At 34.7% G+C, this 16,080-nt stretch overlaps 1 pseudogene; it reads right to left on the reverse strand.

The window, feature by feature from the left end:
- Positions 1 to 14,614: 14,614 nt before the first annotated feature.
- LOC109381962 (G patch domain-containing protein 11 pseudogene) lies at positions 14,615 to 15,417 on the reverse strand (annotated as a pseudogene).
- Positions 15,418 to 16,080: the final 663 nt, after the last annotated feature.

A 16,080-nucleotide genomic window follows, 5' to 3' on the forward strand; every position in this document is an offset into this window, starting at 1 on the left:
AACAGGTAGCAAGATGGCTCAGCTAAAAAAAAAGAAAAGAAAAAGAAAAAGAAAAGGTACAACTAATCTAGAATGATAGATAGCAGGGGATGAGGATTAACTGCAAGGGACCTTGAGGGACGTTTCAGAGGCAATGGAAATGTTCTATATTATGATTGGGACGGTAGTTACATGGGTGAATACATTTGCCAAAATACATTAAACTGTATACTTAAAATGGGTGCCTTTTATTGAATGTAATTTATACATGAATAAAATTGTGTTTAAAGTAATAGATAAGAATATGCTACACCTTTTCTTGGTATTACAAAATCTAATTATTAAATCAGGAATACAGGGTTATTATTAAATCCATTATTTCTAGTAGATAGAAATAGCTGCCTAGGAACCCCTAGTCATTGTCTGATAACAGTCATTAAATTTAGAAACAAGGGAAGAACAACTTTAGAGGGAAAGATGGTGGATTTTGTTACTGGCACAGACCTTTGGTACGATAACAAATGGGTCAAAAATCCATGGCTGCAGTATCTATCTCTGGAAAGAAGAAATAATGGAGGGAGCAATCTATTAACCATAAGAAGTCTCTCCTCTGCCCTTTGCCAACATGGACCCTGCATTGATCTGGCCACCTGCCCATTTAATAATCATACAATTCAATAGGGAAGCTGCAGTGTGGCAGCATGTGTACCAACAGACTGCTGAGTCATGCTCTGAGCAGAAAGCGTAAGGCTATTAATTTTTACATTTAGATTTTCACTCTGGTTAGGCTCAGGATCCTACCAACATTATGTTGGCAAACTCTCATTATAAAAGATAATTTTGCATGATTTTCTCATTAAAATTTAGGGAAAAACAATTCTCAATACTGGAATTTGCTCATGGGCATCATTTGAAAAATCAAATCCATTATGTTAATCTCTATTGTACTTATATTAAAGATAAGGTCCTGAAAAATATTTTAGGTTGTGAATATTACATTCAACCCTACTAGAAATAGGCTAGATTAGGGGAATTCAAGGAAAGGATGACGTGGTTATTATTCTCATGCAAGTGTTGCATTGTACAATAGTCTGGGACTGCTTCAAAGGGACTATTGCAGATGACAATTCAAAGAAGCAACAACAATTGAAAACCACTAACAAGACTCCAAAACCAGCCACAACTGACCTTTATTGGTCCTTGAACACCTCTAGCTTTTAGTTGTTAGATTGACAAGCATTATAAGCATTATCCTATTTCATATCTTGCACATTCAATTTTCTTTTTCATTCTTATACCGTATGCCAGACATAACTACAATATTTTGCACATTGAAAACCTTTAAATAAACTGAAAGAAACAGGCCAGTTATAGTGAAATAAGAAGAATGAGATATCAGAGAGAGGGCGACAGAGGAAGGAAGGGAAAGGCTGTATCACATTCATAAGGATGAAAACAAAAAAGAGTCCACATCCTTAAGGATGCAGTGCAGGCTGTATCAAAATAAAAGCTCTTCCCAGCAATGTTCACTGTCTGATCCATTTATCCGCCCAAAACTCAGCAAATAAAAACAAAGAGAAGGAACCAAGAGACTTGTTGAAGCCGGGCCTAGCATGGTAATATAATGATTACATGAAACCAACTACAAATTTCAATCAAGTAAAATATTTCTTTTTATGTTTTCTCCTTTCATCCAATGAATGGATAAACAAAAGTCAAAAACATGTTTTCAGCTCACCCTAAAACATAAAGAAAAATGAATCATTTTTGTTTAGTTTGTCTGTTCCCTCTGCTAGCCTCTTCTAATCCCAGCAGGTGGTTTTATTTTTCTTCTCAAAACAATTCAGTTCTATTTAAGCACTTGAGCTCCTATTCTAATGATCTCTGCCTCGGCTTCAGGCCACCCTGACTGTTGCTTTCCTTCACCCTTAGAGAGACTGACTCTCAGTTCTTTGTGCCTCTGCCTTTCAAGGGCTGCATTTCCCAATGGATTCTAATTCTAGTTGATCCTCAGAGTTCTTGGGGTCCTTTCCACCACTCCCTTTCTTCTCCCTGAGGTTGTTAAATATTTGGAGTGTGCCTGGGAATCTACAGATTTACCCATGGTATATATGTTTAAAGCTTCCCAAATTATTATGATTTGCATAAATATTTTAGAAATACTATCCTAGGTAGCTGAGCTACCTTAACTGGGTTTCTTTTTGGTTTTTTGCTTGCTTGCTTGTTTGTTTGTTTAAATTTATTGGGGTGACATTGGTTAGTAAAATTATATGGGTTTCAAGTGTATATTTCTATAATACATTATCTATATATCGCTTTGTGTGTTCACCACCCAGAGTCAGTTCTCTTTCCATCACCTATTTATATCTGAATCCCTTTTACCCTCATCTACTACCCACCTCCCCCCTTATCCTCTGGTAACCACTAAGCTGTTGTCTGTGTTTAGAGTTTTTGTTTGTTTGTCTTGCTCCTTTGTTGCTTTCAGTTTTATATTCCACTGACACCTACTTTTAGAGCAAGCTCTGCCAATTCACTTTTTTCAATCTATCTGACTTGTACCTCTATGCAGTTTGATCTTGCTTTACCACTGGCTCTATACCTTCCATATAAAGTTTCTGGGTGGAAACTTGATGCATTGACATCACCAGTTTTTCTCAATATGTGGTCCCTGGAATATTTATATCAGATATCACGAGGTGGGATGGTGGTTCTTGTTAAAATGCAGATTTCTGGAACCTCCCACAGATCTACTGAATCTGAATCTCTTCAGATGGGGCTGTTAAATGTCTGTGCTGAAATGTCATTTCTTTAAAAAAATGATGTTATGGCAAATTGTTAACATTTGTTATAAGAGGGTGGTTGAGTATATGGATATCTGTTATATTATTCTCTATAATTTCCTGTATGTTAAAGTATGTTTATTTCAAAATAAAGAAAAAAGGCCAGAAAGGAAGATACAAAATGTGCCTGTTATATCTCTTAGGGGTGGGATATGCTTGTCTTTTTCTTCTATTTCTACATACTTTTTTATGCTTAACAAATTTTCCACGCTGACCCTGTAGATTACATTTATCATTAGGGAAAACTAAGTTAAAAACTGGGTGAAATGTACAACAGATTTTAATGTATACAGAGATTTTTGTCAATTTATCATAAGTGTGTATTGCATTTCTTTCTTATAGTGCATAAATCTAAGAAGATGAAACACTAATTTTAAAAGAACAATATGGAATACAAGCAAGACATGTCTGTGTCTTCAAAGGTAATAACGATGTCATCAGGGAAATAGTTCAATTTTGCATCCCTTTAACCAGAAGAAAACATTTCCCAAATCTGCATACACCACCACCTCCTTCAACAGAGGGTACTTCTTCTGACCAGTACGGGTTGCCATAATCCTTGTTTTTCAATGTTTACCCACCACACTTCTGTAACCTTCACTTTCAAATGTATTAGCTTTTGAAGTTTTAGCCATATTTTAAGATCACTTCCCTATTTTGCATTACATTCATCTATCAGACTCTAGGGTGTTCTTCCACCAGATTCACTGACCTTGGTACCTCATAGTGCTCACACCAATCTATCCTTCTCTTACTTATGCTGTCACAGATTTCAGTAGCTGTAAGGATGACACTTGGCTCCTCAAACTCCATCTCATCTGCTCTAATCAGTCACCCAATAATGCCACTGTGTAATTGCTCCCCTCATAATTGAATACTGTTCTATTTTCAACTTTATAAATATTGAATGCCTGCTTTGCCACAGTAACCTAATTAATTGACTCCTCCCACTTTTCACAGTCAATCGCTCCAATTCACTATACCTGTTTGTGATGACTTGAGACAACTAAAACTACGTTTCGCTTCTAATTATTATGGGTGGGAATTTCCTTAATTTCACTTACTTGTAAATAGAAAACGAATTTAAAGCCTTTGGCCAAAATACTAATAGGATTTTTTTTAATTTGGAGGTAAATGATAGAGTTTCCCCAGTTCCTTTTGATCTTTTATTTGTGTCTAATATTCCAGATGCCAAATCCTTTGGCCACCTATTTGTTTTCCTGAGGTTTCTTTTCTAAATTGGAGTCAGGTTAGAAAATTGCTATGTTAGTTATAAAATGGACTTTTGAAGCCAAGTGTTAGCACTTTCAAAAAGTCAGCATGTCTTCATTTCTGGAAATGGGCATCAGTCCAGAAAAGAAGTCTCAGTGGAAGAACTCACATCTGTTACAAAGTGTAGGATGGTGAGTTTTTGCTAATCTTAATTAATATGTTACTAGACATATTACTTTAAGAGGTGAATCCTAAAGCCCTCTATGTGGAGGTCAGGAAAAAGCATATACAGCGCTTGGTATGGCAGAGCTTAACTCCCATTTATGGCTCTTCCATGCAGTTGAGGCCTGGCGTGACCTGTCCTGCCATTGAGGTGTTTTACAATTAGCGTCTGGGAGTCACACTACGAAATGATTCAGATCAACTTACAGATTCAGTCCTCCTTATATCTATCTAGTCTGACTCTGACTGCAAATATCTGAGAAGCACATATGACTAAGTGATCATTTTTGTGATTTACCTCTTCAGATATTTTATAGCACTGTTGAAAAATTGTATTTCCACTTTAGGTATCCGGCTCTAAAGTGAAACTATGTTATATTTATTACTTTTTAATGCATAACACTGTCTCGTTCAGATCTGGCTTATGGATCAATTTTCTAGGTACTGAGGATAACCCATTCAAATATAAAACCATGTATTCATTTAAAAACCTATTAATAAGTATTTCTATAGTTATCTGTCTATAGAAACTTATAAAATGTATTATGCATGCCTTTGCCTTCTTATACAAAAGTTATTAAATATTATACACAAATTTCTTTTGGATAACTCATGGTTATCATTATAAATATTCAGTATTGTACTCTAGCACACAACCATAATCTGGATCTATTTTTTCATTGTAATATTTTGCTACGAATGTTAAAAAACTCTCTGCTCTCATCTTGCTCGTCTCCAGCATTTTTCTATATTTTCTAAATTGATTTACTTCTATTCTAAAAGAAAAAGAGATAATAGAATTTCCTTAAGTGTTGTTTTATATATTTTTAAGTAAGCATAAAATGACATTATGTCTGGGACTTGCTTTAAAATACTCCAGCAAAACAAACATGCAAACATACAAAAGTGAGTGAAGCAACACTAGCAAACTGTTAATAATTGTTGATGCTGGGTGATGAATACGTGGGAGTTCAATATATTATTTTATTTTATGTATCTTTGTAAATTTTTTGAATATGAAAGTTTTTAAAAGGAAACTTTCTTGAAAGAAAATACTAATAAATTTGAAAGGAATAATGTAATTAGATAATCGCCATTTTGCAACCATAATATAATGGCTAATTTCGGCAAGGATCATGCTAATGACCTTTATGCATGCTAAAGCCATTGGGTGAAAGGGTGTGGGGGAGCAAGATATTCATATGATTTCAAAGTATCACCCAAGTTCATTTATTAATTATTAAGGGAAAGTTACCTTTACAGAAGAGAAAATTACTTTTAAAGGCAGATGTTAAATGATCAAATTCAGCATCACTAAAAATGGGTCAAATTGTCATTGTAGTTTTCCTGATGTTATGTAAATATACAATCACCTATGTAGTAAATCTTACCAAAAATGTTTAATCTGAATTTTTATAATGAGGAAACACCCATACAAATCCAGTTTATAATATTTTTATAAAATAACTGGCCTGAACTCTTTAAAATGTTTTAGTTGGATATTGAATCAGTTAAAAACAATAATTAAAGACCATTATTAGAATAACTAGGGACATTTGAAATGGTTGGCATAGTAGATAATATTTTATATACATTTACATTTCTTGGCTGTGGTGATAATTTTGTGGTTATGTAGGAGAAAGTTCATGTTCATAGGAAATACGTGGTGCTGAAATACTTAGGTAAAGTAACATGATATCAGCAATTTACTTTGAAATGCTTCCAAAAATGTGTGTGTGTGTGTGTGTGTGTGTGTGTGTGTGTGTGTGTGTGTCTGTCTGTCTCTATTTAAGGAGAGAGAAAGAGAAGAGGAAGCAAATGTGGCAAAATGTTATCAATTGGTAAATCTGGGGCAGAGGTATTTTATGGGTGCTCATGATTCTATTCTTTAAAGTTTTCTGTAGGTTTAGAGTTTTTCAGATTAAAACCTTGAGGAAATATATATCAAAAAAGAATAGTAAAAAATAAGTATGTTTATGAGAACATAGTCTCTCTCTTTTGAAGAGTAAAATATATGAAGGCCATTTTCTAGTTACAATTTTATCCTAAAGATTTGAAATTGCTTAAAATAAGTAGGATATTACTATATTTAAAAATCATGAAAATTTTATTCAAACTGCAGTAACAAAAAAATCTAATTTCCTTTAACATATTTCATTAAATTAAAATTAACAAGTTAATGAAATAATAATTCAATAATGAAGATAGGCAATTGCTTTGCTCTCTTATATCCATATTATACTTTATTTTTCTTAAAATGTCATGGCTAGAAGGACCATAGAAATTCATTACTTAATCCTGCTCTTTGATTTTGCAGATTAGGAAACAGAAATTTAGAAAAGTAAAATGATTTGCCTGAAGTCCCCCAGATTTCCTTGGTCTGTTTTTCTGTTACAACACACTACTCATTGGCATTTTGTTATTATTTGTACATTAGATCCAGGTCAAGTTTTGCCTTAAGGGGAACACTGATTATCACAAATCAACTTATTTCAAATATATCAAGAATAAAAGATGTTAAATCTAATCTAAGAAATCATCTCTTGACTGCATCTGCATTATGTATTATATTTAATATTATTATCTGTATAATTAATATCTGTATTAAGATATTATTGTATAATTAAGATCTATGTTATAACATATATGAATCAGTTGTTTAAATAAGAAATAAATTGTTTGTCCTTAAGGGTAGGTATAGAATTACAGCATACATTAATATCAGGAGGACCTATGAGTTTATATGACATCTGAGGAAATTAAATTAAACTTCATGTGTTCAGGGGTAAAGCAAAACAAAAATGGCAATAGCATTGAATATATTTGAGAAAGCTTTTCCTTTGAGATTAAAAGTAGTTAGAGTTATGTGAGCGTTAAGAAAAAGTAAAAGCTATTGAATTTTCTTTAAAGAAAACAATTGAGAAATTGGAGCCTAATGCATATTTAGCATGAAATTTAGTTTCATATTGAGCACCCAAAGGACTAATAATAATAATAATAATAATAATAATAATAAAAGGAATTAATATTTAAGTCCTAGGGGAAGGCAATTATACATGCATGCAGTTGATAGTCCTCATACCAATATTTAACCTGAAAAATTCTCCAGGTAATTTACTTCAGGGACTATTGCCTAAGTCAGGGATTTAAATCACACATATAACGAGAAAATCTGAAGTTTGCTATAAAAAGCTGAGGGGGAACATATTGGGGATAAAAAGACTGAAAGTAAAAGTGAAGGTGTGTAAGGTAGAGAGCCTGTTAACAGAATCAGGTAACATTAAAATGGCTCTCCTTGGGCAGTCGTTCTCTTTCATTGATTTGATTTCATTTTAAATATTTTTTCTTTCTGCCATTTAGTAATATAAACTTTTTTCTAATTAATAGTGTTGAGAGATTAAAAATTGGCCTAAATTATTTTTCTATATTACTGCTTTTACACATTAGATTCTAATGCAACATTTGTTCTGATATGAGATTTCAATACTTCTGATGATATGATATCACACATACAGTAATTACTGAATTTTCATAGAGCTGAAGATATTTTAAGATAAAAGGTATGGATGATTTTCATTCTGCATAGTTGAAACAAGAACTAAAAAGGGGAAAGATTCTTGCAGAGTAAGGATATTTTCAAAGCTCCTTTTGTTGAGGATTAGTAAAATGTATCACTTGTTCTAATGAGAAGGGTGGAGTTTTAGTCTTCCCACATTTGAAAAGTGTGTGCAATCAAGCCCACATGGCTGCGGAGACAAACATGTGATTTACACAAAAATACAGTGAGTAGAGGGTGTTACATCACCATAGCCTCAGGCAGTCCTATATTGATAAAATTTTATACATATCAGAATAAGGAGACAAGAAGCACAGTCTCCATGCCACATTTTAGTTTCAAACTGATAACCCAGCAGAACGAAAAAACGCTCATAAATCATTTTGATAATCTTCATAAAGTATTCTACCTATTTGGGAAATAGGGAGCTGCTTTTTAGTCTGTATAATAATCTATTGGGTTTTCAGAAAAGTCATGATGTATTTTTTCTGTGTTTTTCGTTGCAAAAATGTGTCTTGACTTTTCCGACAACCCAATAGCTCTGATAAAAGGTGAAAGTATTGAAATGCCTTCACTTTTGATTTCAGAGATGAATAGTTAGCTAAAGAATAAAGATAGGAAAACAGACCTGATTTTTAAAAAGCGAGTACAGTGGTCCCCTCTTATGTGCCAGGGATACCATTCCAAGACCCCCAGTGGATGCCTGAAACCATGGATAATACTGAACCCTAAATATCCTATGTTTTTATCTATACGTGCATACCTATGATAAAGTTTAATTTCTAAATTAGGAACAGTGAAAGATTAACAATAATAAAATTGAATCTTTATTACAATATACTGTAGTAAAAGTGCTATGAATGTGATCTCTCTCAAAACATCTTATTGTACTGCATCACACTTTTTGTGATGATGTGAGATGATAAAATGCCTATGTGATGAGATGAAGAGAGGTGAATTATGTAGGCATTGTGATGTATTGTTAGACTACTATTGACCTTCTGACAATATGTCAGGAGGATCGTCAACTCATGACAATGTCATGTCTTCCACCCACAAATTTGATGCTTTTTCCATCTTAACTAAGCACTTATCATGCACTGTGGCTGTAACTTTTGCAGTTTGAGACACAGGAGCAAAACTAGCACATATTTCTTTTCCCTTCTTCACAATTTCATGGCTAGAAGATGTGTTTTTACCATAGAGCTCAGCAACCTCAGTATACAAGTTTCTTCTTTCCTTATTTAGTCGAGAAATTTTACCTTTTCACTTAAAGAAATCATTTTACAGCTTCTCTTCAGCGTATTCAAATTGCCAGTATCACTACTCTTGTGCTTTGGGCAATTATTAAGTAATACAAGACACTTGAACACAAGCACTGCGATGCAGCAACAGTCAATCTGATAACCAAGACAGCTACTGAGTAGCTAGGGGTCCGGGAGCATCAACAGCGTGGGGACCCTGGACAAAGGGAAGATTCACATCCTGGGCAGGACAGAGCAAAACAGCGTGAGATTTCATCACACTGCTCAGAACGGCATGCAATTTAGAATGTATGAATTGTTTATTTCTGAAATTTTCTATTAAGTATTTGTGGACCACAGTTGACCACAGGTAACTGAAATCATGAAAAGTGAAACTGTGGATAAAGGGGGACTACCGTATGTCTAAATTTGGTCTCAAATTCTGAATATTTCATGATTCCAGTGTGAAACCTTTGCAGTAATGTACAGAAGTCCCAAAATGGACAGAAAATATAACCAGAAAACATTTATTTCAAAATATTTATGCGTTGCTTTTCAAACATATATACGTAGCACAAGGAACACATACATACTGAAAAATATTGATACTCAGCAAATGGTACTCACTATTATTCAGATTATTTGTGTTTATTATAATAACTTTTTATTTTAATTGTTCTCAAGTATTTTGTAAACATGAGCAACTGTGTCTCTATATGGATACCCATACACCCAAATGCGTAAATGCATTGAAAATTTATTTATTGCAATAAAAAACATGGTTCAGGAACATTGGGTAAAATCAAATAATAAATTGAGAGAATTTTGTTCTTAATTTATTATCAACACATCTGTAATGTAGTAAGTGTCAGAAAATGTGGTAGAAGATAAGCTAAATAATCTAGTATGGTTGGAAAATATTTGATATAGTGCCTCAGCTTATGTGCCCATGTAGATTCTGATTAAATCACCTAGACTAAAACCACTTGTAACTTGAACATGCAGCACATGTTCAAAGGAAATAAACTTTTTTTTTAAAGTAGACCTTTTAAGATAAAGGGGGTCAAATATATCATATTGGAAGGAGAACTAACTCTGGGTGGTAAGCACACAATGTGATATACAGATGATGTATTATAGAATTTTACACTTGAAACCTATGTAATTTTACTAACCATTGTAACCCTAATAAATTTAATTTTTAAAAAATGTTGATGAAGTTTGATTTAATGGTTATTTCTGAGCTACAAATTGTGGAAACCTAGGAATACAGCCAAGGGATAGTAAAGTACTCGCTACAGAACAGAAATAAATGTAAGTTAGCAAACAAGTAATCAAATTGGCTTGTCTTTTTTTTATAGGGAATAACATTTCATCTTTAATGAAAAACATTACTAATTGTCAAACCCACCAGTTCCAATATTTGTTTCATTTCCAAAACTGTTTTAAGCATATGTTGACATGATATGCAGTCTCCATGTTTGGAGGAGGGGATGAAATGAGAAGTGTGAATATATAGATCTATATGTCGCCTCCTGAGCATTATATAGAGTTTGTACTTTTCTATTTTTTGTGTTCAGCACTATGCCAGACATATTACGTGTTTTACCTCATTAAATCCTCACCGGCACCTTGTGAGATAGGTATGATGTATATTTTAAATATGAAAGTCTGAGTTTTGAGCCTCAGAATGTTTAATTGAGGTTAGGAAAACCACACAGCTACTTATTTGTAGAGCTGAGACTAGAACACAGCTGTACCCAAGTTATCTAGTAAATAGTGAATCTAACATCTAATCCCAGATCTATCACTTTTAAGGACCCCGTGCTGCCCAGAGAACCATCAAGTTTAGGAGAGACTAGGACACCATCAGAGCAGGAATTTCCAAGTGACTTGTTAATGGCAAAACTGACCCTTAGAACCCTAAATTCTGTACTCATTATCCTATATGGATCCAAATTTAATTAAGGAAAATAAGATTCTAGGTAGAAGGTGGGCACTTATCTTAAAGTTTGCACTGGATGTTCAGAAACCTTGGTTCACAGCGCCAACTTGCCTACTTACTAGCTCTCCTAACTTGAGATAGTAACCCAATGGCTCCAGATCTTAGGTACCATGTTTTTTAAAATGAGAATAATAACTCATTAGCATATGTTCTTAAACAACTTTTAACAATCATATTAGGAAAAAAAAGAAAACATTTGGAAAACTGTTGTCAGTCCCAGTGAAGTTTAAACATAGTTATCACATAACCCAACAATTCCACTCCTAGGTATATACCCAGGGGAAATGAAAACATTTATCCACACAAAAGTGTATACATGGGTTGTTTATAGCAGCATTATTCATAATAGCCAAGAAGTGAAAACAACCCAAATGTCCATCAACTAATGAATGGGTAAACAAACTGTGATATATTCATACACTAGAATATTATTCAAAAATAAAAAGAAATGAAATATTGATATATACTATAATATGGATGAACTTTGAAATCATTATATTAAGTGAAAGTCAGGCACAAAGGCCACATAATATATGATTCCATTTCTATAAAATGTCCAGAACAGAAAAATCCATAGAGACAGAAACTAAATTAGCATTTGCGAAGGATGGCAAAAAAAGGAATTGGGAGTTTCAGGGTTAGTTTTGGAGGTGATAGAAATGTTCTGGAAGTAGAGCGTGGTAATGGTTGCACAACTCTATAAATATAATGGAAAATATTGAATTGTACACTTTAAAAGGGTGAGTTGTATGGTGTGTGAATTATGATGTCTTAATAAAGTTGTTAAAAAGAAGAAAATTCAAAATATTCTGCCAACTAGAAATAGCTGTAAATTTCAACCATCAGTATGATTACTAGAGCAATGATAGAAAAGTAGATGTCTCATAAGGTCAAACTGTTTCTGCTCTTTATAATTTGATTATTTTTAAATGAAACAAGTAAATAATAAACAGTATTATCCAACTATATAAACTCCAATGCTTCATAAACGAGGCCACACAATTAAGTTCTCAAACTTGTTGCAATGATGTTGCTAACCTTTTCTGATATAAGAGGGATTATTCATTATGAATTTGTACCAACTGGACAAACTGTCAACCAAGTTTACTATTTGGAAGTGCTGAAAAGGCTGCGTGAAAAAGTTAGACGACCTGAACTTTCCACGAACAATTCATGGTTCTTGCATCACGACAATGAACCAGCTCACACAGAACTGTCTGTGAAGTTTTTAGCCAGTAAACAAATAACTGTATTGGGACACCCTCCCTCCTCACCTAATCTGGTCTCAATGGCTATCTTTTTTACCCAAAGATACAGGAAATATTGAAAGAAAGACATTTTGATGACATTCAGAACAATGGTAATATGACAGCTCTGATGGCCATTCCAGAAAAAGGGTCCCAAAATTGTTTTTCAGGGTAGACTAGGCGTTGGTGTCTGTGCATAGCTTCCCAAGGGGAGTACTTCCAAGGTGACTATAGTGATATTCAGCAATGCGGTATGTAGCACTTTTTTTAGGATGAGTTTATTCAGCAATGAGGTAAGTAGCACTTTTTCTAGGATGAGTTCGCAAACTTAATTGTCTGACCTCATATGTATTTATGTTCATAAAAATAATTATTTATTTTCTAGATGAAGAACTGAGGCACAGAAGTTAACTAGGCTAGTGGTTCTCAAGCTCTGCTGTATCTTAGGATCAAGGGTAATGATGCCAAGGCCACAGTGACCAATTATGATAAAAATCTCTGGGCGTGGGACCCTTGCATTATCAGTTTTTAAAGCTCCCCAAGTTAAACTCGAGAATAGTGAATTAGGTCATATTAGATCAAAGGCTAAAATAAGTTCTACTATTGATTATCTTAATTTATGCCAGAATAGGTTAGCTTTAGCTAAGTTCTCATGTATGCTGTTTCTCATAAAAGGAAGAAGAGGTTGGTCTCTTGCTCAATGCTACTGAAAGGTGAGATGTAAAACTGTACAGTGAGGTCATAAGTCTATTCCAGCAGTAGTGCTCTATATTTAACCTATAGCACTAGCTCTCATCCACATATGCTTATCAGACTTATTAGAAATTTAAAATAAGTGAGGATATCCAGAAACTATCTTAGATTAGCTGAATCAAAATCACTATGGGAGGTACCTGAGCTTGTGAACTTTAAAAAAAAAAATCATGATTTTGATGCCCAACTTTGGATGGAACTTTCTAGAGGTGTACCACGATATGTCTTTAGTTTAGCTATATTCTGTTAAATTATAGAGAAGCAGATTTCAGCTTAAGATAGAAAATAACTTTAAAAATCACTTAGAGCTACCCAGCAATGGAATGGTCTGTTTTGAGGCAGTGAGCTCTGAGAAGTGTGGGAACAAGCTCAGTGAACCCTCATTCATTCCCTCTCCACAGAGAAGTGTCTTACCTGATGAGTGATGTCAGGAGAAGGAACTTAGCATGCACAGCCCAGCCCCTGGTGGATTCTCTCACCGTGAAAGCTAACTGGTCTCAGAATGCAAAGATGGGCTGTTTTACCATTGCAGGGCAGAGGTGTGCAGTTCTCTCCAACCAGGAAGATATACGAGGTCTGAGAGTTCTGTTCATGAACTCATCCTAGAAAAAGTGTTATATACTTTACTGCTGAATATCACTATGGTCACCTTCAAAGTACTCCTCTTGGGAAGCTATGCACCAATACTGGCGCCTAGTCCACCCTTCAAAGCAATATTGGAACAATTTCTGGAATGGCCATCAAAGCTATCATCATATTACCTTTGATGTTCTGAATGTCATCAAAATGTCTTTCTTTCTATATTTCCTTTATCTTCAGGTAAAGAAAGAAGTCATTGGGGGCCAGATCAGGTGAGTAGAGAGGGTGTCCCAATACAGTCATTTGTTTACTGGCTAAAAACTCCCTCACAGACAGTGCCGTGTGAGCTGGGGCATTGTCATGATACAACAGTCATGAATTGTTGGCGAAAAGTTCAGGTCATCTAACTTTTCACGCAGCCTTTTCAGCACTTCCAAATAGTAAACTTGGTTAACTATTGGTCCAGTTGGTACAAATTCATAATGAATAATCCCTCTTATATCAAAAAAGGTTAGCAACATCATTGCAACAAGTTCACGAACTTAATTGTCTGACCTTGTATTAGGGAGTCTGAGTGGAGAACAAGTTAGCCTTGCTCTCTATTTCAGCTTAATTGACAATAAAGCTGATAGTTTTATCTCTGTCTGACTGCCATGTCTTATTTCTCAATTTCTTCCAAAGTAAAGAGGGAGTTGCCTGTTGGTGTCCTTGTACTCCACTGCATCACAGTACAGTCATAAATTGTAATGGCCCGTGTCTATAATATTTGTGTTCTGAAATAGCATTCCATTTTTTTAAGTCATTGAACAACTATATTCTAAAATACAAAGTACTTACTTCTAAAGTACAAAAAGAACAAAACATATATAAAGGCCCTCTTTCTTTACCGGCATCAAAACTCTGGGAATTCTAACTGCTCAACTGTCTACCTTGGGAACAACAGCATTTTCCGAATTTCTACTTTATTGAGAATAATCTTAATCATGATCTTCAGAAGTTGGTCCTGGGCAATATGGAGACAGGTCTTCTTTATCTTCACAGGCTCTTCCACACCAAATACAATAAAGATGCTCTTCTCTTAAATAATTAATCAATATTTGTAATTGGTCCAGTACATTTAAATCTTCACTCTTATAGTTATCTTCATCTTGTTCTTTTTCTTTCTCTCCCTCTTCTTCAGTCTCTCCTTCAAGCCTCAACAAGTACCAGCCTTCCCTGGGAACCTGAATATTCTTCTGTCTATCTAATCGTTGACAGGCTCGCTAGCTTCTTCTAAGATCTTTTAGTTTCATTTCACCTTGTTCATTTTTAAGCCACATTCAAAACTGTTCTGCAGTTTTTCCTTCAATTTGAATTTTCATGTGAGTCTTTCTCCTGTAGCTTTCTATTTTTTCCTCTGCTTTCTATTTTAACAATGCCTCATGACCACATCACGTTTCCCTGTTTTGACGTTGAGAGTAATTGGTTCAACAATACAATCTCCACCCTTGCCAAGGACCTGACCATTTTTATATCCATTTTCTGGGGCCAAGCAAACCTTTTGTTTTCACAGCCTACTATGTTCTTTAACCCAATGTCACGTCTTTCTTGCTCTTCTTTTAAACTCTTCTGCCTATTTTTCAAATTAGCTTCCTTCTGCTCTTCTTTTCGATGGGCTCCTCGAATTTCCCTTAACATTGGCAACCCTGATCTGATATCTTATTGGACATTAATGAAGGAATCAGACATATAGTCCACCTCTTTCTGCCATGTTCAATTTCATATGACAAAAGTATCTGACTGCTCTACTCACCAGGGCCAGCATAGCCAGTGTGCGCAGCACAATATGCTCACCAACCAGAGCAGGATTTCTGGGCGTCCGCTGCAACCTAATTTTTCCGTATGCAGTATCTCTGCTATTTTAATGTCATCTAGATTTTAACCTGCCTAATGTGTCCACTGCTAGTACCAGCAATAGATCCCTCAGTCCTCCTTAAATAGTTTTTACCAGCTAAAGCTCATCCTGCCAGTCGCTGCTGAGAACACATTTCTTACTTCCTACTGCTCAATAATGAAAATGACTGCAACAAAGCACATATATGACCCATAGGCATGACTGCACTACCAAGGAGGCAGCAGATTAGTTATGAATCGAAGTGGCTATGTATCTAAGCAAAATAAACACATTTCAAAACACATCAATTTGATAGGATGAAAATTTCGAAGGTATAGATTTTGTAATCAGCCTCTCCAAAAACAAGGAAAATTGGGTTGAGTGTCAATTATAGCAGCATTTCTGAGAATATTTATTAGAGTTTGACCATGTGTGTGAAGTAGAAACTGAAAACTTTAAAATCCATTCATGCAGCCAAGCCAAAAAATTCAGTTAGGTGGATTGCTTCTAGTGCTTCCAGTTCTCACGACAAGGAACAGCTGGCTCACAGGTTGGACTAGGACCCCTCAG

The sequence above is a fragment of the Hipposideros armiger genome, unplaced genomic scaffold, assembly GCF_001890085.2.
Source record: "Hipposideros armiger isolate ML-2016 unplaced genomic scaffold, ASM189008v1 scaffold_56, whole genome shotgun sequence".
Lineage (NCBI taxonomy): Eukaryota > Metazoa > Chordata > Mammalia > Chiroptera > Hipposideridae > Hipposideros > Hipposideros armiger.